Source organism: Chinchilla lanigera, unplaced genomic scaffold (assembly GCF_000276665.1).
Source record: "Chinchilla lanigera isolate Chin_1 unplaced genomic scaffold, ChiLan1.0 scaffold00107, whole genome shotgun sequence".
Classification (NCBI taxonomy): Eukaryota; Metazoa; Chordata; class Mammalia; order Rodentia; family Chinchillidae; genus Chinchilla; species Chinchilla lanigera.
This window is the reverse complement of record NW_004955508.1, coordinates 1736991-1763075: the sequence shown is the minus strand read 5'-3', so window position 1 is coordinate 1763075 and position 26085 is coordinate 1736991. Positions and strand designations below refer to the sequence as shown.

General features: G+C 35.7%; 1 long non-coding RNA gene across 3 annotated transcripts in view; it reads left to right on the top strand.

The window, feature by feature from the left end:
* LOC106146969 overlaps positions 1-26085 on the top strand; it is a 125180-nt gene that overhangs the window by 70633 nt on the left and 28462 nt on the right. The window contains exon 2 of one of the 3 annotated variants that reach the window (XR_001231658.1): positions 15528-15657. The exons of 1 other annotated variant lie outside the window; for it this stretch is intronic. This is a non-coding gene — a long non-coding RNA (uncharacterized LOC106146969). Of the gene's footprint in view, positions 1-13542; positions 15658-26085 lie in introns of those variants that run through there. One more of the 3 variants, XR_001231656.1, reaches the window with a different exon arrangement.

The window sequence follows — 26085 nt, the reverse complement described above, 5'->3', positions numbered from 1 at the left end:
AATATAACTTACAAACAAATGACAGGTACAGTATTAACAGAACAAATGTTTCCTCAACTCCATACCATCTTAAAAGACAAGATAAAGGTGAAAGGTGTTTATTAGGAATGAGTAGAATCTCATCAACTGAAAGGGCAGATAGTGGATCCAAAATCCACTTCTTGTTAGTTAAGGGCCTGAAATTCTTTTTTTCCCCCTCTTTGGCCTATTTTATTCAATCTGTGTGTTTCACATTCCAGTCTCTTTGCAGAGCACCTTGCAGAGCACTTTGCTTCTTCATGCAAGGACTATGTATTTCAACATGAGGCGTGAAAACCCAGTCATCATGATGTCTTTAAAAACCTATTGTCATTCAGTAAGTGACTAAAAACTCTGATACCTAACCTAAACTTCTTAGTAGGGAGGGTCCGACGAATCCAGCTTGGCTCAATATCTACCTTAATGAACCCAGAGTGGCAAAATGAGAAGGGTCCTAGAAATTTACTTTTGGAGAGGGCGTTAGAGGAAATAGGAGATGTGGATAGCAGATTTCATGCGTCTCGTTTAATGAATATAGGTCCATGCCTGTGGTGAGTGAAGAAAAACCACGTGAGAGCTTCTGTCCACTAGAGAAGGCCACCAGAGCATTCAGTAATCACCTTGTATGTCCTCTTTTGTTATGGAAGGAAATATTTTTCACCTTGATGAAAGCTGTACTTGGATCATAAGTGATAATATATGGAAACAGTGAGTCTCAATCTTTCTTGCATAAGGTAAGAGAGTGAAGTTCACATATCCTTGTGGAAATCAAAGGATGAGTAATTGCTTCTATAATCCTTTCTATGCATTTATCTTAACAAAAGCTGTATCTAAGGACAATAATTAATCATTTTAATAATAGCTGTCTTTGCTTGTTGTGTATATTAGCCAGTATTTACCCTTCAACTATGACATTATACTCAACCACTAATCATTTTTTTTATCCATCTAAAATAAGACACGGATGATTTCAGTTCCCTTTGAATCATCAGCTCTGATGACATTGTGACAATAGCAATTGGCAACAGCTACCTTTTCTTTCCATTCTTTTTTCTGTTCAGGACTTTTTTCTGTTTTGCTACCATTTTCTCATTGCCTTTTTGTCTCCCCAGAGGAGCTTGTTCTGTTTTTCAATATTTCTATAACGTACTATATGATTCCATAGTCATACCATCCATACTCCCAACTGTAACACAGATATACACTTCATACTTCTTTCTTTCTTTCTTTCTTTCTTTCTTTCTTTCTTTCTTTCTTTCTTTCTCTTCCTTCCTTCCTTCCTTCCTTCTTTCTTTCCTTCCTTCCTTCCTTCCTTCCTTCCTTCCTTCCTTCCTTCTCTTGCTGCTGACTGAACATAGACCCTTGCACAAAGTAGATAAGTGCTCTAACATTGAACTATTTCCTTAGCTGTTTTACACTTTTAAAATAAAATACAGACATTTACAGAAATTACATTTAAAACACAAATTACATTCCTAAGTCAGATTCAACTTACAGCAATCATTTTTCAAGTTTATACTGCAATGCATTTATTTCTTTTATGTGAGTGTTTTTTACATTATGCTATGACTTTCTTTGTTATAGTTCAGTTCTGATGACAGTGATATTAGAGTAATGGTAGTGTATGCTACAGTAATTGTATAGAGTGAAACTTTGCGCCATCCATTCTGAATCATTAATGAATGGCTCGGCTCTGAGTGAGCTCCAAGGGAGTTGAAAGCAAAGGCGTAGATCCAAGCACATAAAGTTTGTCCAAAGCAAACTAGGTATTATGACCATTTGAAAAATCTAATAGTTATATATTTTTCCTTTTTTGTTTCTGTTGTTACAGAAAGTATGTGAACTTTCACTGTTCCAACCTACTCTTCAGTAGCTACATGAGAGGAACTTTTCCATACTTTTCTCAAATCACCTTAGCTGAATACATAATGGGTGTTCAATAAATTCATACTCCTTGTTTGATACAGACAAATAATTACTGATAGTTGTAGAAAATGTTTTTTATTTTTTAAATAATGCTCATGAATATTTACTGTCATATGGTGCCTTCCATTACAAGATTTTCTTTTTTCTAATTACCTTTCCTTTTCTAGATAATTTCTGTAGAGCGAGGACAAGGGTAAGTGTCCAAGTCACTGGGAGTCCAGTGCTGTTGGGAGTCCAGTGCCGGGCAGATGAGGAGCACATCTACATGTGATAACCTCCATCAAGGTCACTCAGAGCCTGAACACTGGGAGAGAGAGATCGATGGATTTAGGTGGCTTTCTGTGGTGTGTCAGAGCTTGAGTAAGATGAACTGGTATTTTGGGGAAGGGCAGGTTTAGCGGAGAGAGTAAGATTCTGAGTGAAGTGAAGCAGACATCCAAGCAGACTTTGTAATATTTGGGTGGAGAATGGGTGGCAAAAGTAATGGGGTATTGGAATACACAGAAATGGGGTACTGGTATATACTAAGGAACTGATTAAATAAATAAATGTATTAAAGAAATAGGAATCATTTTTTTTTACTACTGCAAAAGGGGTTATAAGTACAGCAAAGAAGAAAATTAGAATAAACCCTATGGATTTGATTAAACACCTTTCATGTGAACTCTACTTTTTAATATATAAGTAAATATACATATATAGATATAAAGCTCTAGAAGTGATTACAGATGTATGTTTGTAAACATACTGAATATTGATATATATGTGTTTGTGTATGTGAATATCTTAAACACACTTGCATTTTCCCTACAGACTGGACCCAGAGGTTCTTCAGAAATGCTGTTTTCAAGATTTGGGCAGGGAAAGTTTGGTAAACCCAATCATCTCACAGTGAAGGAAGAACTCAGACTTTTAAAAAAGATCCCCACTGGTCAAACAAAGCTACATTTCCATTCCAATATACTAATAATTTTATTTATTTATTTATTTATTTTTTTGGTTTTTCGTTTTTTTCCAGTACCGGGAGTCAAATTCACTACCTTGCGCTTGCCAGGCAAGCACTGTGAGGCTGAGCTAAATCCCCAGTCCTATACTAATAATTTTAATAGGCCTTTAAATTAATAATTTTAATCATACTCTAAATAATAACTCACCAATGAATGAAGAAACCATCAGTCCAGGATGATATAATTAAATAAATGAATAAACTAAAAGATTGATAAAAAACAGGATATTTAAATAGTTTTGCAATGACAACCAGAAACACCAAAATGACACCCAGGATTTGGAGGCAGATTTATTTATCTTCATGGGTGCTGACCAGGGTCATTCCTAGAATATCAGGTCCTGACCTCTGATCATCTAGGGCTTTTAAATGATGCACAAGCAGGAGGTACAAAAGAGGTACCAAGGTTACAGAACAGCCTGGCATTCTTCTGATTAGCTAGCAGGGTGAGATCATCAATTACAATAGTAGGTAAATGATCATCAGTTTGTGATGCTTGGTACAATGATACAGTCAGGCATCCTGCATGTTCAGTTATCTCATGGTTACAGGGATCGAGAAAGTAATTACAAAGCCATGAAGCAGGTGCAGAGCTAGGCAGTTTCAAAAGAATAAAGTTTTAGAAAAACAATTTCTCTTATACAGTTTTTCCCCTTTCATTTTCAATATATAGCCACACAAAAAGAATTATCAAGTAATTTTGCAGAAGAGAGAAATGGCAGATTCCATGATAATCAAGTGATCAAAGTGAATATCACTGCCAATGGCACAAAAACAAATACCTGTCAATTGTCATACCAGAAATACATAACCTCAGGCAAACCCAAATTAGAGGATATTTTATAAAATAGAAGGCTTATAGTTGAAATGTTAAGGTCCTTAAAGTAAAGGAGAAAGAGAACGTGCAAGGCTGGAGTCAGGAATCCATGACAAGTATATGCAATTTGTGACTCTGAAATTAGATTATGTGGTGGCTTGGCAACTGGTGATCAACTTGTACCACCCAGCTGAGCTGAATCAGCATGGTGCTGGTGTGGAAGGGCCACCTGAGGGTTATTGCCAACAGCATAGAAAAGAGAACTGGAGAGGAAGAGGGTGTGCTGTTGATTCTCTTGGAGAAAATTGTCATGCTGGTTTTCCTGATATGATCTCAAATGTTCTCATCATTGGATTAGCTTGAGACCTCACTGTTGCTGAGGATGACTGCAGTTCTTTTCAGGACAGCTCTGGTCCTTACGTTGAGCATCAATTCCTAGCTCCATGGCAGATCCCTCAGCCTGCTGGCACAGATCCTTCATCCTGCTGGGGCAGACTTTCTGACTTCCACCACTGATCTTTGGGGCTTCCCAGTGCAGCTTCTTGATACAGACTTGCATGAGGTATTGTCGTGGGCTCTCGGCCTCCAGTTAGACTCATAGAGAACATTGTCATGGACTCAAGGTCTTCAGCTGGATCCATGCAGTGAGATCCATGCCCTCAGCTGGACTCTGGGTCTCTGGCATGTGAACAGATCTCCTACACATTTTTGCATTTCACTCTTTGGGTGAATATTATAAAAATAATCCTATAAATTATGTGTGCTCTATTATATCTTTTCCCTTACAAACCCTGACTATAATAGATCATATTTTTCTAAGGATATTATTAGAATAACTGAGAAACCAGAATTATGGCTATACATTGAACATATCTAAAAAGATCTACTTCTAATAATATCTTAACTATAGGTGTCATGCATTATTTATGTATTAGTATTAATGTCTTGATGTTGGTGGTTATATTGTGGTCATATGAAATAATATCCTTTGGTGGTATACCCAATTTAAGATTCAGGAGTGATAATTTATAATTTATTCTCAGATAGTTCAGAAAAAAAGATCTTGTGATATACTTTCAAGATTTTTTAAGTTCATTGTTATCCCCCAAGATAAATAAAAGCCAAAAACATCTTGAGTCCAGTGTGAGAAAATGTGAACAAATTGTTTAACATAAATTTTAGAAGTTATTCCTATGGCTTTAAGAAATTATTGATGTGTCTCTGTGTTACCTTTATAAATTTTTTAAAAGTTATCCTCTTTTATAACCCTCAAAACAGCAAATAAAAAGTGTGTCTCTTAAATAATTGTAACTGGTAACAATATTTCTTCAAGTGATAATCATGTACTGACAATTGCTAGATGTACATTTTTTATGCTTACATTACATTTTAGTTGGCCCCATTTTAAAGTAATATCCTTATCAATATTCCATTTTCTAATCACAATTCTTCACACATTTGATTAGTTAAAAGACTTCTTTTAAACACCAACTACTTTTCTGTGCTCAGGTAATAGCTGAGAGCTTCAGGATAAATATGGGTATACAGGACTTTTTTTTTCATTATTAAATGATAAGGTTCTTATTTTTTTCCTCCTTTTTACCTGTCACATGCTTCCATTTCTCCCTCCCTCCTTCTTTCCCTCCCTCCAACTTTCCATTCTTTTCTTCCTTTCTTCTTTCCTTCTACAACTGCCGTTGAAGCTTCGTCTTACAGCTCATATTCACTGTGTTAAACACTGTGCAGTAAGTCAAATAGCAAATGGTTAATTTTAAAGAGCTTAGAGTTTACTTAGGAAGACAAGAAGGACCATAAATCATGACACTGGCAAGAGTGATGATGCAAGTATAAAAAGAGTGCTGTTCTTGGAGAATTTTCATCAGATGGCCAAACAGAGAGAAGGGAAAGTGAGACCATACAAGAGAATATGGAATTTGAGCAGAGTGCTGATGAGGACCCTATTAGATGAATATGTGAATGGCTCATAGAGTGGGAAGAGGGAATTCATGCAGAGAAAAGCTAAAATATGCACACAGTTATCAACCAAAGGGATAGATGACAAAATTGATAAACATTTGCCAAATTTAATCAAAGAGAAATAACATGAATAGCATAGTACTAGAAAAGAAGAAACAAGGTTCTAACCATAATGGTGGAGGTAAACATAGCTGAAGAAAATACTATTCACAGATTTGGATTAATACATTAAATCTTCAGGGAGCAAAAGTTGTTTTTCTATGAAGATATTAATGAGCAGCAATGACTCAATCAAGAGAGGCCTTAAAACCATCAACAGCCATAGAGGAAATTGAAAATAGAGTCAGAAATTTGTCTCAGAAAAAGAACTAATACCCGATGGTTTACTGTAGGTTTCATCAAAATTTAAAGGAATAGTTAATTCTTAGATTTAGAAATTCTTCCAGATGATCAAAAAGATGGAAAGCCATGTAATTAATTTTCTAAGGCTAGCTTTATAGAATACCCAAAAAGCATAATTTAATACAGAAAAACATACTTCTTATAGAATCCTAATTATACTAGTCTGCTCCTTATCTGAGAAGTATGTGTTTATCTGAGTAGATGCCTGAAATCATGGATAGGACTGAGCCCTACAATTCAATCCCTTTTCCAGATTCACTAGGCACTTATCACTCACCATGCTGTAACTTTTGAAATTTAAAGTGAGAGCAAAACCAGCACAAATTTCTTTTCACTTCACAATTTCACAGATAGGAAATTCTTACCATAGACCTTAGAAACCACAATTTACTGTTTCTTTTTTCAGCAGCGTTCACATTTTCACTAAAAGCAAGCACTTTATAGCTTCTTTTTGGCTTCTCTGAATTGCCAGTACCATTACTCTGGAGCTTAGGGGCCATTATTCAGTAATAATAGAGATATTTGAACACAAGCACTTTGATGCTGTAATATTGAAGCAATCCATATGATATTTGAGACAGCTACTAAAGAAAAAAACAGGCAGGTAGTTTATACTGCATGGATACATTGGACAAAGGGATGGTTTATACCCCACGTGGGGTGGACAAGGTCATGTGAAATGTCAGTACCCATTCAGAATGGCATGCAGTTGAAACTTATGAACTATTTAATTCTGAAAATTTTCATTTGATATATTTCTGTTGACTATGTGTAATTGAAAACATGGAAAACAAAGCTTCCAATAAGAGGGGGATTACTTTGTAGATGAAAACTTTTAAATAAATTACTAACAAGGAAAATTGGATGTAGTATTGAAGGTATGCTTCAACATAGTATTTTTCTTAGAAATTCCAGACTTTTCATTATCAGAGAATCTTCTATAGAAAGAGATTAAAGGTGGGGATACTATATAATTATATCAATTGATATCATTTAAAACATTTAATAAAATCCAGTATCAAGTAAGGAAAGAAAAGGGAGGACAGGGGAAGGGGATCACAAATAATTAAGACGTGTTATATACATGTCTCAACTCCTCATGAGGAAGGTAAGCATTATATACTACACACATGTGCTTATACAAATAAAAATAAAAATTACTGTTAAGAACTTTTCAGTTAGAACAGAAGGGAAATTCCTTAATGTGCTAGTGGCTATCCATGAGCTATCGACAGCAAGAATCATAGCGAATGGTGCAACTTTTGAGGCCTTTTCAGTCAGGAATCACAAGATGCTAATTACTACTGCAGCTCTTCCAATAGTGGGCTAGAAGCCTAAGCCCAAATAATAAATTTGATTTAAAAAAAGACATAAGAATTATTGGAAAGTGACAGTTGTTTTTATCTATAGCTGACACACAGTGTACTAAATAGAAAACCATGGAATTTAATAGAAAAACATTTAAAAAGCAGGATACTTAAGCTATTAGAAATAAAAGCCTTAGGCTCATGGAAAGGTCATTCCGAATGTTGTCTTGGTTCTTTCTTGGCCAGCTGTCAAAATGAATTGCATATTAAAAATATGATTATATATTTTATTTTGTAAGTGCAAGTTATTTCCATTAGAATTAACTTTGTTATCTTTAAAATTGAAGCTGCTACAGGTTTATGTCGTTATTTGGAAAACGTTTCATAACAGAAAATAGATAAGGCTAGGGGCCAATAGATTATCTGTTCTTTCAAACCTGTATTCAGACACTTACCTTTTCATCTGCTTCTGCAAAATCATCACACCAGCAGATCCACATATTGAAATTACACACAAATTTATATTCTGTGTTTATAGTGGAGTTCTATTCTCCTTTTATTTGTATGACCTTCTGAGTCTTCAAAATTATTATTATTGTCGTCATTACCTTCATGCTTCATTGAACCCTTTTTGAACCATTGATCCAAATTTTCAATTAGGAACATTCATTCAGCCTGGTACTTATAATAGAAAATACAAAACTCACAATTATATATTGCAAATCTTGGAAAAATCATAAGCAGAGACAAAACTACATTCTGTGAGCTGAAGAATAGGCAAGAAGAGCTAACCATCATTCTCTCATAATGCCTACAATACCTTTTTAGAAGGTAGTGATGTCATACGTGTAACAGTAAATCAAGTCATTTCCTGGCACTGAGCCTGAACTTGTTACTGACTTCTATGTTACCGTATTGGCAAATTTTTTATTTGGGGTAAAGTGAAAGCTTTCCTTGGTGATAATGACTCTTACAGGTCACTGAGAGTTGGAGAGCAGAATCTCAGAGAACTTTTACTCCGGGTAAATAATCTTTTCAAACATCCTGAATCTTGTCTCCATTTCGCTGTTTTCAAAAGGAACATATTAAACTTCAGTTTAAGGGAACTTTTTCAAAAATATTAAATCTAATTTTCTGGTTATTATAGTAATGAAAAAGAAACCTTTCAGAGTGCATTTAATATGATATGTGATGCTTCTAGACAAAGAAAGCAAACAAAAACCTTCAAATGGTTCAGGAAAATATTAGACTTTTGTATAGACATGTGACTGGGTTTTTCCATATTAAAGCCATTGTACACTTTGAAAGTATAAGTATTTAGATGTGGAACAGTCAAATAGAAGTTTGTGCATGTGAATTGAGAGAGAATAACAGAGATAGGGAAAAGAGAGAAATCTTTAAACTCTGCAGCCTATTGTCTCTGTTAACCTTATGTATTGGGGGACTGTAAATTGGATTAGCTGATATTTCTAGCCTAGGAGAAATCACCAATTTCTAAAGAATTTGCTTGGTATTTGCTTTGACCCAACTCAGGTGAGCTTATTACTTCTCTCTTGTAGTTCAAAAGTGGAGGAACAGGAGGTAAGCCTCTTGTTCATTAAGGTTTCAGCGAGTGATCTTAACTCAAGCATTTCTAATTAAAATGTAAAGTTCATCAGGATGCACGATTATAGAGGTTTTTCTTTCACATAGAATGCTTCAGTGAAGGAGTGCGAGTGCACTCCTGCACCCACTGGTGCTGAATAATTGCTGCCTTTGGCAAGATTTCAAAATAGGTGGGATTTCTGTTTGCTGTCTAAGCTTCTATTGACAAGTGAAGCTTTGATCAGGCTCAGGGACAAGGAAACTGAGATAGACAAAGATAGAGAGATGATAGATAGATAGATAGCTCGATGGATGGATAGATAGATAGCTAAATGGATGGATGGATAGAAGGATAGATGGGTGGATGGATGGATGGATGGGTGGATAGATAGAGAGATAGATAGATAGATAGATAATAGATAGATAGATAATTACATGGTAGCAGATTATTGTTTTTTCCCCTTTGGGTTTCAGGAATTCATGTATCTATGTAATCTCCAGTCACCTAAAGCATTCTTTTTGTGCTATCTTTTCCTCGAGATAAATGTTACTTTTGACTTGACATTTTAAATTGAGATATTTATTACTATTTGATAGTAAGGATTTTTTATTGTAAAGGCTAATTTATTTCACTTTGAATATGAAAATTGTGAAATTGTGACTAACTGAATTGTTAAAGGCCTATGTATAGGAATTAAATGGAGAATTTAATTTATGATTTGTAGTACTTATATCATATATTTATGCATATATTATATATATGTATACAATGTTAATAAACTAAATGTCATAGTTATAAGGAAGTGTTAGTGGAAAATATAGAGCTGTGTGAATATCCTATTGTTAGACCTTAGTCATAGGATATTAATGTGGAGATTTAAGATGAATCAGAAATAGGAACTGTTTCTGGTGTCAACGAGCTCTAGCAATTACAGACAACTTTTTTTTTTTTAATTTTAAAGATAAAAGGAGGGAAACATTAACAGACATACAACATTTTACAACATATCACAAGCACAATACAGACAACACAGAGTTACAAACAAAGTGGTAGGGAATTAACAATGGTGGTTGTATTACATATTGATATCTTCAAAGTGGCTTCTCGTGAAAACAGATATAAACATGCAATACTGGTCAACCAAAGACTCATTTACAAACAACTTGTTAATTGCTTTTATTTGCTTCTCTAAGCTATCATATGCACCCTGGAATCATTTCAATTATTCCAATACTATTTTTGTTTCAATTAAAGGATTTGGAGCTAGAAGAATAAAAGTAATTTCTTCCATAATCAGGGTTACTGTGTTGCCTGTGGAAGACCTTTATTTGGGTTGTGTTTTCAAATTCAGTCAGATTCAGTGGCACATATTCATGATCCATATGCATTTCTATACTTTTCAACTTATTAACTGTTTGAAATAATTAAAGAATCTATATGAGCATTACTTTTGTGATGTCTTTATATGACATTAATTTAAAATTTAGGAAGTTTAGACACTTTGAAAAGTTACACTGTGCTGTGATAGCAAGAAAACTATTATTCCCTAATATATCTGAAATAAAAAGGTACTGAGTTTTATCCATATTATAAATTCAATGTTCATTCCACAAATATCTTTATTAACTTGAAGGCATCAACATAGTCATCTGCTCCTAACGATGGAGAGAAAGACTTAATAGAATTGAATTCAAGAAAGAGACATATTATGAATAAATTCTTTTTACAATGAGAACAGATATTGCTCAGATTTTCATTCATGCGTGGTTATTGGGACATACTGCGATAGACCCAATTACTATATTTTTAAAATTGAGATTGTCAACTATAAGCCAATATATTCAACTGTCATACTTTTATAAGCCTTTAAGCATCTATAAGTCAGAAGAATGTATGCAATTGTCAGCATGGCTCATGTGCCAATACTTCTCCATTTAAAAATATATGCCAGAATGTGCAGTGGCCAAGGGACTCTTACAAATATTTGCAGTTGTTCTAGTAAGTGAAATGCAAGAGTTTTATGGAAGAAGATCGTGGTAGCATTTATTCCAAGTTGAGCTTTTCAAAGCCCACAAAACTGTAGCCCATTAGATGTGATTCTCAAACTTGAGCGGGCATCAGTATCACCTGGATGGCTCATTAAATCCGTGTCTCTACAATGCATTCTCATAGTCCCTAACAAGCTCCCCGGTGATGTTCATGTTGCTGTCTAGGGAGCATCTGTTGAGAACCACTGCAGTGAAAGATGCCTATGAGGTTTGAAGGAAAGATTTCTCCACCTTATTTTAGTTTCTACTTGGAGTAGGAATATTCTTTTTCCTTGTGGAGCTCATCAGGAAAACTGACCTTAACCTTGTATAACATCACTACACCATGCTGCCTGCAATTATTTTAACACCAGTTTGAGTTACGTACACATAACAGCAAACATATGTGCCCAAAACATATGTTTCCATAAATATATAGCATTTATATCTATCATCATATTATCTATCTATATCTATCTATCAACTATCTATCTATCTTTATTGTGGGTGAAAATATAACTTTACACTGGGCTTGCTTTACTTCTATCAAATTCCTAAATACTTAGGGATTTTTATTTTGAATTTAGAGATGGTGGTTTGGAGTTGGAGGAAAATCTAAAGATTTAATGTCACAGTTTGCCCAGGTTGACACTAGTGAACCATCATCAAATTTACAGAGAGAATTGGTAAGAAAATTTTGTAGGGATTAAAGACATAAGATACTGTGAACAGTTTTTGCCTTTTGTGGAACTACTTCAGCATTGAGATGTTCTAATCTCACTGATTGCATTTAAAAATATCCATATTCAGACAAATGTGAGTGATTACTTTAGGTTCACTTTTTTAAACTACTGTATACAATTTCAAATCAGCCCTCCTTGATCCAAGCAGCACTTTACATTTACAGTCAATAGCACAGTCCTAATGTCTGTAAAACTCTGCCTGGCAGCTGAGCTGACGGGAGTAGATGTTTGTCAAATAGCTGTCCAGCATTTGTTAGAACTGCCTGTGGGTCCTTGCTGAGGTCTGCTGGAACACACATACAAGGGTTCACCCTTTTTTCCTTCTAGTTCCCACTTGCCTGCACTTGACTGGATATGTAAATGTCAGCAGGCATCATGAGGGGTAGGCTTCTTAGAAGGGGAAACCCCCAGCCTCCTGCAGGACTTTGTGCATCTGCTTTCCATGAGATGGAAAGTGCTTTGGTGCCGTATCACCACACACTGGCTATCTGGAGTCAGGCTAGGCAAACAGTGAAGGCTTCAAGTGATTGCCTCTGATGTCTTTGAGCATGATTTTGACATCTAATGTGTGGCAGATTAGTGTTCATCAATTTATGTCCACTGAAAAATTTTTAATCATTTGATTAAAAATTTAATTAATAATACTCATACGAGTATGATCACAGTAGAACTGTAAGTGAATATATAACATATGAAAGTAATTTATGAGGTATAGACTGTATTCATAAGGAGAATGAGAAACATCCTAAAAGAGGCGGCAACATAGGCAGGTTGAGCCATATGTAATTATCAGAGCTATACCTGTAAAATTTTCATACAATACATACATGAGATTGTATGTGGAAACATTTAATACATATTGTTTCTGAAACAATTTTTTGATGTAAAGGTATATATTATGGACATTTGTCCAAGCTGACAAACACGTATATTGTTCTGTAATTTAGGAGAATTTCTATAAGATGGATTCCTCAAGTGTAAAATTTCAGCTTGGACATCTATGTATGTACATTGGAAATATTGAGGTATTGTTTTAACTGACCTTAAAATCCTTACATTACTGTCACCAACAAAATTTGAGAGTGATTTTTTAACCTTCTCAACCTGTTGAGGAGATGCCTCACTTTACATTTACCTAATCATGGTGAGGTTTTTACTTTTTCTGTGTTTATTAGTTGCTCATTTTCAGAAATTTCCTCATTACATCTTCTGATTACAAAAATCATTTTCCAAATAATATTACCACATTCATAAAATTTTATTTTACATGTTTACACATTAAATCCCTGGAATCTAGTTTTGAGTAAGAAATGAAGTGAAGTAATCTAAATGTATTGATTTTCCAAACAAATAGCAAATTCTTCCAATGTTATTTATGAGTTAAATAATTAGCATGTTATTTCAACTTCTGCCTTTTTAATAGAAATCTTACACATGACTTAGTATCTGGATTCACTTTTATTTCATCTGAAATAGAAAGTTCATTGTTGGCTAACATTTCTGGTAGGGATTGTTATGAGTTCAAATTCTTGAAAAATGAAATAGTAGTTACAAACCAGAAACATGGGCAGTGTGGACAATGAAGATATTTCAGTGAGAAAAAAAGTTGACGAATATCTCTCAGAAGCTTGTAGCAAGATTAGTGAAAAAAATTACCATTAATAAAACAGTACTCAGGGCTGAGAATATAGCTCAGAGACATAAGCACCTGCCTGGCAAGCACAAGGACCTGAGATAGATTTCCACTACCTAAATAAACAAATAAAAATAAAATAAAACACCACTCTTAAACAGAAGCATAATATTTATCCATTTTGATTTGTTTAGATCATTCTTACCATGACCTGTTTTATCTCTTTCTCATCTTTTATACAAGGCCGATATATTTAAATGCAGTGTTTTAAGAAATCCTTTTCTTACAACTCATTATTGCTAACTTTTCAAACTAAACCTTTTATTACTCAAATTTCCATATTTTCCAGCTCTCTTCTCTGAAGAAGAAATGCTGAGGGACAAAGTGCCCTGAGATCTCAGTATTTGCATCTAATATTTGTGGGGAGCGGCAAAGCCACGGCTGAGCCAAAAGCAAGCCATAGAAACAAGTTGTTTGGACTAGAGCATAGCCAGTCCGGCAGGTGTCTGGCCTTGGTGTTCCTCCCTGTTGACTACACAGCACAGATCGCTCTAAAAATGTTACACTTTCAATGCTCTCAGCAAAACACCGAGACCTTGCACTTTTAACTTCATCGCACACTTCCCCTCTTTTTACTGTGTGTAAATAAAGATGCAGATCTTGCTGGTTTGTCGCTGCCTGTCCCTCAGAGAGGTCAGGTCCCACTCAGTCCCAATTTTCCTTTTAGTATGTGTCTAGTTTTTTCTTAATCTCCCGTCACTCCCTCTCAGTTCCCCACTGGCTGTGCGGGTCCCAGCAAATATTCCTATGTTTGATTTTCAATTTATTGCAAGGAAATTAGTTTCAAACTTACCTATTGTTAAAACACAAAGCAGAACCTAAACATAACATCTCTTCACAGTAGGAAGTAGAACATACATGTAGATGGAAACTATGTGCTAGTCTTTGTTATTAATTTTTCATCCATAATATTGACTCTGTGTAAAGCAAATGCAATTATAGGATACTGCACACCAAAACAGGTTTCAGTGTTGTTACCAATTACCAGACTTTCCCCATATATTTATCAACCATAAATCACCATAAACACACAGCAGTCCCTCAAGTTCCTGCTTTTGTGATCAGAAAATTATTCTTTTTTTATTCTCTCTTCTTTGTCTCCTGTCCCGTCAGGTGTCTGGATAGCTACAGGCAAGAAAAAAGCCATCAAAAGTTGCTTTACTTAAAAATTTAAATCAGCATTATTTCCAAGGTTTAACCATCAAAATGTAATTAAAATGTCAAAATGATCTCTTTTAAATTTCTGATTGAAATTCACATACCTTAACATAGTCTAAGTTTTTCTAAATATTATGCTTCTCTACACTAAACAGAAAAACCAGTAACATTGTTTTGGGTTCACAAACCATTCTTCAGTTTCAAAATATTTATTGAGAGTAACTTAAGTTTCTTCTTTGTTGAAGAGTTGAGTGGTTAAGGATGTATTCTTTCTGATATCATGCATGCATATGGTTTTTAAATTCTTGAACATGTAAGACAAGGAGTGTGGTAGAATGTTCTTTACAGTGATTGGTAGCTTCAGAGTCTTACATTGGAACATCATTTAAATATGCCAAACTGACTCCCCATGGATATAATAGTTGTGAAAATTTGGACATTTTTCACATACAACATTCCGAGGCCCCAGAGGAGGTGAGTGTCTAGGCCAAAAGCAAGAAAACAAGTCAATAGAAAAAGTGACCATTAAAAAGACTGATCTCTGAACAATGAAATTTCTGATCTCCCAAAAAGGGTCACGTTGGGTTTGGCACATACTTCTGTCCACCTAGTGACATGCAACCTTAGGTGTGTTGAATACTCAAACTATTTATATTATTCATATCTGGAAGCACAACCTTTGGGATGGTGCCAGGGGTTTTGCTGTCGTGGTGTGTCTGGTGTAATAGTTGGCATTGTTGGATCAAGAAATCTAACTATTCTTCTCAGGTGGAGGATCTGCTTCTTTCCCATTCTATCTTTGACTCTGGAAAAAGAAATATATGTGACTTGTTCTTTCCCCAAACAATTGTATTTTGCTTGTTTATAGACTGGAAAATAAGTGAAGGAGCGGTCCTCCCAGTACTGAGGTGCCTAGATATCCAGAGGAGAAAATGATACAGCTGAAATAAAAAGCTGCAAAAGGCTTCCTGAGCATAGCTTACATGGACATACAATTGGTGAGTTGCAGCTTAGGTTGAGGGTTTGAAGGTGTCTCACCTGCTTTTCCCCTTTCTTTCTATTAAAGAAAGGCAAAGAGACTGTGATGTTTCTTGTTTTCTGGAAAAGTATTAGAACCTTGTTAATTATGGTAGAGTGAACATGGCAACAAAAGGAAAAATATAATTTTAAGTATAATGGGGCATGCTGGAATCACAGATTGGCAAGCATATGGGTTTCTGGCATCTGGACAGAAGCCTTTGTAACCATCTGTTTCTCAGAGGTTATTTTGGCAATTTCTGTAAGCAATTCCAGTTATTTAGAAGTCTGAGCTAAGGACTTCTAACAAACAGCTAAGGAGGGCACAGGTACACAGAAGCAGTTACTCAGTGCTTCCTTCTACAAGTTACTTTCGTTGTTTTCAATATTAAACCTCTTTGAGATGGTCTATGTGCCAGTATTTTACTATAATGGGAGCATATGTTACATCATGCTAGTATATTCTTTCTCATTTTACTAAGAAGGTGACCTGCATTTTTCACCTTGAGAGTTAATTTTCCTCCTGGTTCAGTGAAATGTGAGGAGCATGAGAAAAGACTTGAATTCTTACCTGCTCTGCTGCATGCTGAGAAGTGAAATGGCCTAAATGGTAATCTCTGTCTCTCTTGGTCTTTCTTATTCTACCTAATATTCTGGGACTTTCAAGAGTTTCTTGCACATGCTGAATAGCTAGTGTTGTGTTACATAATGTCCTAATAAGAACTTATAAAAGTCATTAACACAGGGCCATTATGGTTAGTTATAAATCAAACTATTGACTAGAAAGATTCATTATAATCTTTTTTTTATCAAGTTTTCATCATAAGATACTATTTACTAAGCATTGATAATATGTAGTGAAATGGAACAAACACTTTAAATGTAAAAGATGCTCAATACAAGAATGTATAGCTGGGCTTCTGAGTGACATTAAAAGTGGTACATCCCTTTGAAGGACCATTTGGCAATGTCCTTCAGCATGTTAAATGCTTGTGTCCAGAGAGTTCTCATCTATTCCTCGTTCATCCTCTAAGACTCTATTCTACCCTATAGAAATAGTACCACATGCACATAGGCTACACATGTGTTATGTTTTGGTCTGGATGTTGCTGCAAAGCCTCATGCAGTCATGGGCCAGGCTTCTGGAGTTTATGATTGATCCATGGTCCAATGCTGGGATTATGGGTGTGAGTGCTCCATTTGCTCTGGGGCAAGTAGCTTGCATACAATGTAAGGGAGGGAAAGAGCCTTGCTCTTCCAGAGGCTACTCCTCCTGTTTTTTGCTCTTGTTGCTTTTGCTGCTTCCTGCTGCCATGAACAGTTGCCTTGTTCCATGTGCGACTCTGCTTTGGAGCCAACCAAGTATGGACTGAAACCTCCACAAACTATGAGCTAAATGAACCTTTCCTTCCTTAATATTGGGCGTCAGTTATTTTGTCTCAGAAACAAGAGAAAAGTAACCAAGAGAATGTCAATTGTAAGATTATTTATAAAAGTGAAACATTGAAAGCAACCTAAATGTCAATCAATAGGTAAATGATTAAATAAATTTTGGAGGTGCTGTACTATGGAATACCACATCGCTCTTTGAAAAAGTAAGGTAAGTCTCCAATAACCGGCATGAAAGATGTCCATAGTCTACATTTTATGTTAAAAAACTTTTTGTTTTAGAAGTATGCACATAGCATACTCTTATTTTTGATAAAAAATTCATATACATATATTTTATATATAAGTTTAAGTGAATATATGTGTTATGTATTGGCTAAATATTGGTACATCGCCCTAATTCATGTGTGCGGTCTCTAACTCCCAATGTATCTAGTTATATTTGGAGACTGGACATTTAGGAGGTAATTAGGGCTAAATGAGATCATATGGGTGGAGCGTCCTTTGTGAGATTAGTCCCTTTACTAGAATTAGAAGAGACTGCTGCTCATTTTATCACCATATTAGGAAAGTGAGGAGGCAGCTATGTCAGTCAGGATATATATTTTGTCTCAAAATATTTCACCTTGATTTTCCCTCTAGACTATATATACAATATCTTACTTTTGTTTAGTTTTGAAGAGAAATTCCAAAAGAAACTTGGGGCTCCATGACCTTTGGAGAGCCTGGGCCCTCAGAAATCTTCTCATAGTTTTGGTGAATGCTCTAAATGAATGATCACCACGCTGAGCTATAGGCCAGCTCCCCTAGAAAGTTAAACAAAAGAATGCCAAATCACAGTATGAGACCCTAGTTCATATCTAAAAATTACAATTTTAAGAGGACACTGTGAAGAAATCTACTTTAAACAAACTTTTCTAAATAATTCTGTGTATCTATCTGAGAGTTGTGATTGAGGATAATTTGTTACTTTATCATAAAAGCCCATGAATGAAGCCACTATGTTGAGTGTCTCCAGCCTCTGAGTGAAGTTTATAATACCATGTAAGCTTTGTCCTATAATGTATTTAAAGCTTATCAGGAGATAATAGGATTTTGAATAAGACAGAGGCAAGATGTAGTGGAGGAAACCCAAGTGTTACAGTGAGAAAGGAGGCTTGGCCTGGGAAGGTTTACCCTTCTCTGAAGTAAAGGAGAGCCACCACTGTTTTCTGTTCTCATACTTTGGTATCGTAAAAATAATCATATATTATTCCTGCTATACGCCAGATAAGGCACTCTCCTCATTTTTGATTTCTGGGATCAGTGGCGATTGAAGGAGATTTCTGGAGTGGTCTTGTATAGATATTAAGAAAATTGCCCTCTGTGATTCAAAGTATTTTTTCTCTGAAATAGATATTAAAGCTACAAAGAACTTCTCCACAAAACATCCTATCCTGAAGAATGGGAGTGGAGGAGTGGTGTAAAATGTTGAATGCTAGAAAGAGATATTTTTAAACATTTACTAAAATGTGCTTTTAATCTATTTGTAGTTATCAATAAACTAGAGGAGAAAAGTTATCATCTAAATGGATATTTATTTTTTATTCTTAAAAATTCTTTTATAGAAAATTCCAACTTTACCCAAATATCAAGAGAATAATTCCATTGTACCTCCAGGTATCAATTATGCAACTTAATTAATGAGCAGCATTCTGTAATTAGTTCCCATTTGTTCCCTATTTTTCCTCAGAGTCCCAGAGTATCATAAAGGAAATCTCAAGTATAATGTCATTTAATTCAGTGTGCTCCTGCCCTTGATACTTAAATTTCCCACTTATTTTGCTGAATAATTCAGCTGTGTTTAATTTACTTGGTTGACGGACTTTGCTTCGCTTTCATATTTAGGAAGGTGTTTATGTAAACCTGCAGTATCCTAGAGGGAGAAACTGTATCCTATTCTCCTAGGAGAGAAGAACTCAAGTTAGGTGCAGATTTAAATGGAGGTTCTTGCTTTTTTGTCTACATATGTTTCTCTCTCTTTCTCTCTCTCTCTCTCTCTCTCTCTCTCTCTCTCTCTCTCTCTCTCTCCCCTGTTCCTCTTTCTTTCCTTCATTTTCTTGTTCCTTTTCTCTCTCTCTCACTCTCTCTCTTTATCAGCCTACTCATCCACATACACACAATATAGATATGCACAAGAAAGGGTAAGCTAAAGCGCACATACTCTCAAATGTTACCTCGAGTTTTCCTGAGTTCAATTCTCTAAAGGCTATATGCAAAAAAACATGTGAGCAAGTTAGGCTGTCTTGGAAATGGTAGGAAATTTCCCATAGTTTGCTTCCTGTATATGCTCCTCTGGATGTTAAAAATAATTCCTTCTATGAAGTGTATTATACTGGAGAAATAGTAAATTATCAGATTTCTTCACAGAAAAAAAAAGGGCTGAGACACAGGAAGAAGGGAGAGAAAGAGAGAGGGAAGAGAGAGAGAGTGAGAGAAAGGGAGATAGAGACAGCGCCAAATATTGGCATTTCTTTACCACATACCCTGCTTATCTCTGTTACAAACTCCAGGAATGTAATCCCATTACTTTGTGAAAGGACCAATTTTATTTTTTCTACACACTCTGCAAAAGACCTTGGGTTTATTGTCTAGCCTCTCATAAACTAAGTTTATTCATTCTTCCCAAGAACAGCATTTCAAACATTTGAAAACTATTCTCATTAATTTCTTCATAAAGTCACCCCTTCTTAGACTAAATACGTCTTGTTCCTTCAATAATTTCATTTACATTTCATCTTCCAGGTCCCTCAATTTAACGATGGTTGTGCTTTGCAGACATCCCACTTTTTCACTATTCCCCTTCTAAATGCCGTATTTGGCAGAGGAACTTGCACAAGGTAGATGAACACATGCTGAGAGAACTCAAGCACCATGCTGGGGAAACATTTCCGTCTTTCATCTGGACATTGCACCTTTCCTAATACAGTATAAGTTAGCATATGCTATATTATAAACCACATTAGTTATAACGTAATTTCTCTTGACTTTTCTCATATTCTCACATTTCTTCACCTGTATTTTGTCATCTGACATCTGGAATCTAAATGCAGAATTTTATGTTTATCTTTATAAATTTCATTGTGTTGATTTTCCTTCATGTTTTAACCTCTCTAAGATCTTCTCGACTTTTCATTGTACCCTCAATAATAGCAACTGCTTAGGTCATTTACAAGTGTATTAAATTTCTCCTTCATCTTTGTAGAGGTCTTTGATTATTTAGGTGCAATTTCATTTCTGTTATGGATTTAATTTTATTTCTTTAATTATAGTTCTGGCTCTGTCTGGTACTGTAGGACTACATGTCTTTTGGAGAGATTGTTACCCAACAGTCTCTATGTAACTGCACATAGTCATAACACACATATGACCAGCTACCACATTATATCTGGGAAGTTGCCCTCCTTTGTGTCTATAAAGCATCTCCATATATGAATTCACACTGTTACCATCCCTTAGTACCCCTGAGACTCGCGTGGCCCGTGCTATGTGTTTCCCGGCACCAGGCCCTGGAAGTTGCTGTGGCTGAGGCTCCTAACGTCTTTAGGTACCTTGGTCTTTCCCAGGTCCTCTTGCCACTGCTGTTGTTCTGGGCCATTCAAAGTGCTAAAACTCTGCATGTTCAATAGCAAAATATGGAAAAAATACGCTTTCTAATTCTAGTGTTTCATCTGCCTCATTGTGTGACACAGTTTTTGTACAGGTCATTTATGTTAATCAATTCTTGTTTTTACTGTGACAATGCTGTCTAACAAACAGCAAAATATTTGAATTTTACAACATTTAGCATTTAATTTTTACTTTTAAGTGCATGGGTTAGCTATGGCCTGTCTAGGTCCCCTATGATGGGCTGGGGCTGTCACCAGCAGGTTGTGTTTGGATTGTCCCATGTGTCTTCTTCTTGAAGTAGAGTGGTTACATGGGAAATGCCCTTTTCATGAAAATGCAAAACTCAAGAATACTGAAAGGAAGCGATGATACCTCTTAAGGACTTAGAACACGCTCTATCTCCTGCCCATATTCTATTGGCCCAAGCCAGCCACATTGCCAAGACACGCATACACCAGTGATAGCAAGACATGGCAAGAAAGAGGAAAGAAACCGTTGGAGACACATGTTTCAACTTTCCCTTCAATCTCTCAGGTATTACATGAGCACAGAAGGAAATCTCTTGGAAAATCCCTGTTTTAGAACCACTTCTTCACCTTGAAGCTTAGAGTTTTGTCAGATGTGACTTAGAATCACATCTTGTTTTCCTGTCCTTTTAAAAAATTTCATTTTCCTGAGGATAGCCTAGTAGAAATGCCTTTCAAACCCACTGCACAAGCTCAGGAGGCATGCCCAAACCTGCCTGAGATTAACAGTAAGCGTACTTCTGCCCCTTTATTTCAAGATGACATGGTACTGTGGCACGATTTTGAAAATAAACATTTGGAAGAATAAACCTAAGGTTATAAACCACAGCAGTTACTTTTGGTTAGGGTTCTATTAGTTCTATTAGTTTATACTAACATCCTGTACGATAAACATTCTTTCTCTTCAAGAATGAAAGAATGAGCAGAAGATGATTACGAGGTTGAAAAATTATGCTAAACTTTAGAATGAGTTAATGTTATGAGAGTTCTCTGTTGGTTTAACCCCAGGGATATGCAGAAGGCAGGACTCACTGACTGACACTGCCCAGGAGCAATGAGGAAAGGTTGAGAACGCAAGATTCTTTCAACAGGGGCCGCGTTCTATCTGAGCCTGACTCCAAGCCTTTATCCTAGGCTTGGGAAACAGTTGTATAAGACAGTAAATCTGACTGAAAGACTAAAAGCAGGCTTTAAGTCAGTGGAACAATTTTTAATGTCAGCTTTTCTGCAGAAATTGATGAGACATAATGGTCTCTCCACCCCTTTTACTTTTCCTTCAAGATGCTGCCATTGAAAATGAGATTTGAGGTTAAAAGGAAATAGAACAGTAGGTTGAGTGTGTGCACTACTTCTTTGATCCACTAGGAAAGACTCGCTTTCTCATGATGGACAGATTTCTCAAAGGGTATCTAAACCAGAAACCCAGATATGTTCAAATATTCATCTAATATGTGTAGGTCAGTTCAGTGAGACATCTGAAAATTTAGTCAAATTGGTACTTCTCATCATTGAAAGTTAGGGATAAAATTTCCATATTAAAGTGTACTTTTGCTTATATCTTACAGACTTAATTGTCTCATAGGTTTTATATGTTCATTTGCCTCTTAGTCTGGTTTCAATCTGTATACATGATAATTAACTTTATAAGGTCTTACAAGAGAAATAAATGAATCTGATGCTGGAAAAATAAAAGAGGTGGACGGAGGGTAAAGAAGGGAGTTGAAATGTGTTATGTACATGCACCAATTCTCTAGGATGGATGCAATCATTATGGACTGCAAATATGTCCATAAAAGTAAAACAAACAAACAAACAAACAAAACTTAATTTGCTAAAAGGAAAAAAATTCGCACAAGAAATTTCTAAGAAAGAAGCAAAGGATTCACGACAACTGAATTTCAAGAAATTTCTTTTGAACAAACAATACTTGAAGACTAAAACTTGTACTAAAAATTTTAAAAAATATTTAAAACTCAGTACAAAAATCAAAGGTAGCAAACAAAGGTGTAGCTCAGCGGCAGAGTGCTCATCTAGCAAGCATGGGGCCTTGGGGTCCATCTCCAGTCCCCGAAAAACAAAACAAACCAAAACCAAAGCTATTTACATGCAGAGATAAAATCCTTTCCTGTTATCTTTTACATGTATGTATATGCATGTGCACTGATGGGAATTTTGTTTTGGGAATAAAAGGAAGATAGACAAACTACTCTTTTATATAATTCTTTGGGGGATCTAAAATGACATTTTATATTGAGGACTTTGTTATAATAAAACATATTTTAGATATTTTTAGATGACTATCACTTTCCAAATATTAAAACACTTGGCTCAAAAATAATCTTGAGGGGCTGGGGATTTAGCTCAGCGGCAAAAGTGCCTGCCTGGCAAGCGCAAGGTCGTAAGTTCAGTTCCCGGTACCGGAGAAAAACAAAAAAAAAAAAAAAAAAAAAAAAAAAAAAAAATCTTGAGGTGGTTTCCATTGCAAAACACCTTTGATGCCACTAGAGTGGCTGACCCTACAAGTCTACCTATGAATTCAGGTTGGAACAAACTTTGCCCACAGGAAAGACTGGATCAATGGGAAGGATTCAGACTTCAGATCCCTCAAGATATATCCTCAGAGATAGTGGCTGAATTTCAGCAATTTATCTGCAGTACACAAGCCTCTCATTTGTTAAAATATTCATCATGCTCAGGATAAGGGACCCATGATTACCCAGCATAAAGTGTAAGCACTCTATGGTCTGTCCTTACCATGTTAGTTAACTGCTGCTCTGTCATCAAGAATAGTTAAGAAATAAAGATTAAAATATAAATTTAGTCAATAAAGACTAAAATATAAATTCAACCCTAGGACAAGCAAGGCAAATAGGGTAGTCCACCAATAGTAGGAATGGCATTAGGGAAATCCACATCTTGCAGTGTTTTTTTTTTTTTTTTTTAACTAAAGGAAAGATCTGATCATTAATCAAAAGAACCCTACAGGTGGAGAAGGAGAAGGACAGTAGGGCAGCTTTGTAGACAGCGACCACAACTGATCCAGTGATGGTTAAGTGGGTTTATAAGTGTCAAAATGACACCTCACTCAGGAACTTGTAAAGATCAGGGCTTAAAGACCAGGAAAGTACAAGACTGTAATAAAGCTTTTACTACCAATAATTGCTCAGAGTACATCAACATTTCAATTATTGGGCTAAATTGGTTAATATGCTTTCCAAGCAAAATGGTCTTTAAATATGTCAGAAGGATCCATAACTTGTCTTCTAATATTTAGCTTTAATTGATTTTCTTGAGACAGGATCTGTGTAGTTCAAGTAGGCCTTGAACTCACTATGTAGCCAAGGGTGGTCTTGAACTCACAGTGATCCTCCTGCCTCAATCTCCCGAGGACTGGGATTACAGGAGTGTACCACCATGCCTGGCTTCTAATCAATTTTAGATGTAGGAATTGAAGTAATGGCCACCATTATATTCTCATTAATATTACCCTGACTTAGGGGATTCTGTTGTTTTGCACATTTGTTAAATGAAATAGATATGCTGACCACTGATCTGCATTAATGACGGGCAGATGTATTCAAAGTGCACAATACAGTACTCCAGTTCCTGGAGACTTATGTTCCCATTGAAGGTGATTAAATAGCAATTAGACTCCTGTGTCCCGCGACACGCCAGAGGGAAAGTACAAATTTTGAATGTCATTCTTAGTTTCTGCAATGATGTCACTTATCAAAGACATCAATGATATCAAAGAATTGCATATTAAAATTATATTTTGTACCCGAAGGAAAGAAAACTGGTTTCAAAAGCTTTGCAAATGTTCTAATTCAGCTAAAAATTCTATAAGCCCTGAAGAAGAAAGAAGTTACAAAAAAGAGTATTTCTGATAACCATAGTCCATCTAAGATCTTATTAAAGTATACTTGATTAATAATAAAATGCAGAAGTATTAATTTTGGTGAACTGCATGAGTTTTGATATATTCTAAGAACTTTCCCCTTTTGTTGTACAAAGGATGTTTGATAATGGAGGAGAATTTTCTGCTGCAATATATTTCTATCACTCTGATATAAATGGATGCTTTCAAGGTTTGAATTGAAAATATGTTAATTTTCCAGGCTCTCAGATTTCAGGGAGGATTGTGGTTGCTAAAAGAACAAAGAAAATACGATATTGTTTCATACTCTTAAAACCCAGAGCTGTTTAATTCATGTTTCAACATTCAGATAAAGCCAGGGATTGCATATTCTCTGATGGAATGTTTTTACAGGTAGGAGATTAGTTTTGTGGAAAGCCTTACCAAATGTCGTGTTTTATAGGACAATATGTGTTTCAACATGTGGTTAAGCTAATAAAGGCAGTTAAGGTCAGATGTGGTAATATTTCTCCTTAAGTTTTAAAATTTAAATTCAATGTATACTCTCTTGGAATTTTCAGCACCTCAACATTAATCACAAAGCCCTGGTTTATTAAGATTTTTGTACCTTTTGAAATATATTCTTTCAGTTTGAAACATGTAAGTTGCGTAGTGTTAAATTTGAAGAGCTTCCTTAAATTGCTCTATTGGTGTTTGATAGTAAACAGTGGGTGAAATAATATCTGGAAGCTTTTAATCTTGTGTTTGGGTCCTCAGGGTTAATCTGAGTAAAGGACAATGAGACTGCGTCCTTGTGACATGACATCAACCAGGCTTACAGTGTAGGATATGACACCAGCATAGTATATGGCTGAGGGATTGGGGTATGACTACTCATGAAGTGGCTGTATAACACCTCCAGTGAAGGCAAAGTCAAAATAAGACAGAGACTAGATTGCAAACAGTCTTTTGCCACGTTTTTGCAGAAACTCTTAATGGGTGCTTCAGTTTTGAAGTGGCCGCTCTGATCAGTGTAGCACAGTTGTCTGTTCTATTGCTTTCTCTGTGTGATTTGGATCTACCACTTGACAAAAAATTTGTTTGTTTGTTTGTTTTTTGGGTTTTTTTTCCAGTACTGGGAATCGAACTCAAGACATTGCACTTGCCAGGCAGGTGCTGTGCTGCTGAGCTAGATCCCCAGCCCCCACTTGACAAAAATTTTGGGAAAGCTCTATTTTAGATTTGCGGGTTAGACCTACACTCAGGAGAGATGTAAGGAGAAGGTTATGGAATTGAATATCAGGCTCTTTGTCACTGTTCCCTACTACTGTCTGCATATCTGTTGTTTTAGGTGCCTTACTGAGTAATGCAGATCAGTTTCCTCACCTTGGAAAGATCTCAGTCCTTAGCTACCATGTTTGTTTCAGACCATGGTTGTACTTCTCTACTTTCAGGAAGGTATTCCATTGCAGGATCAGACTGGCAGCTTG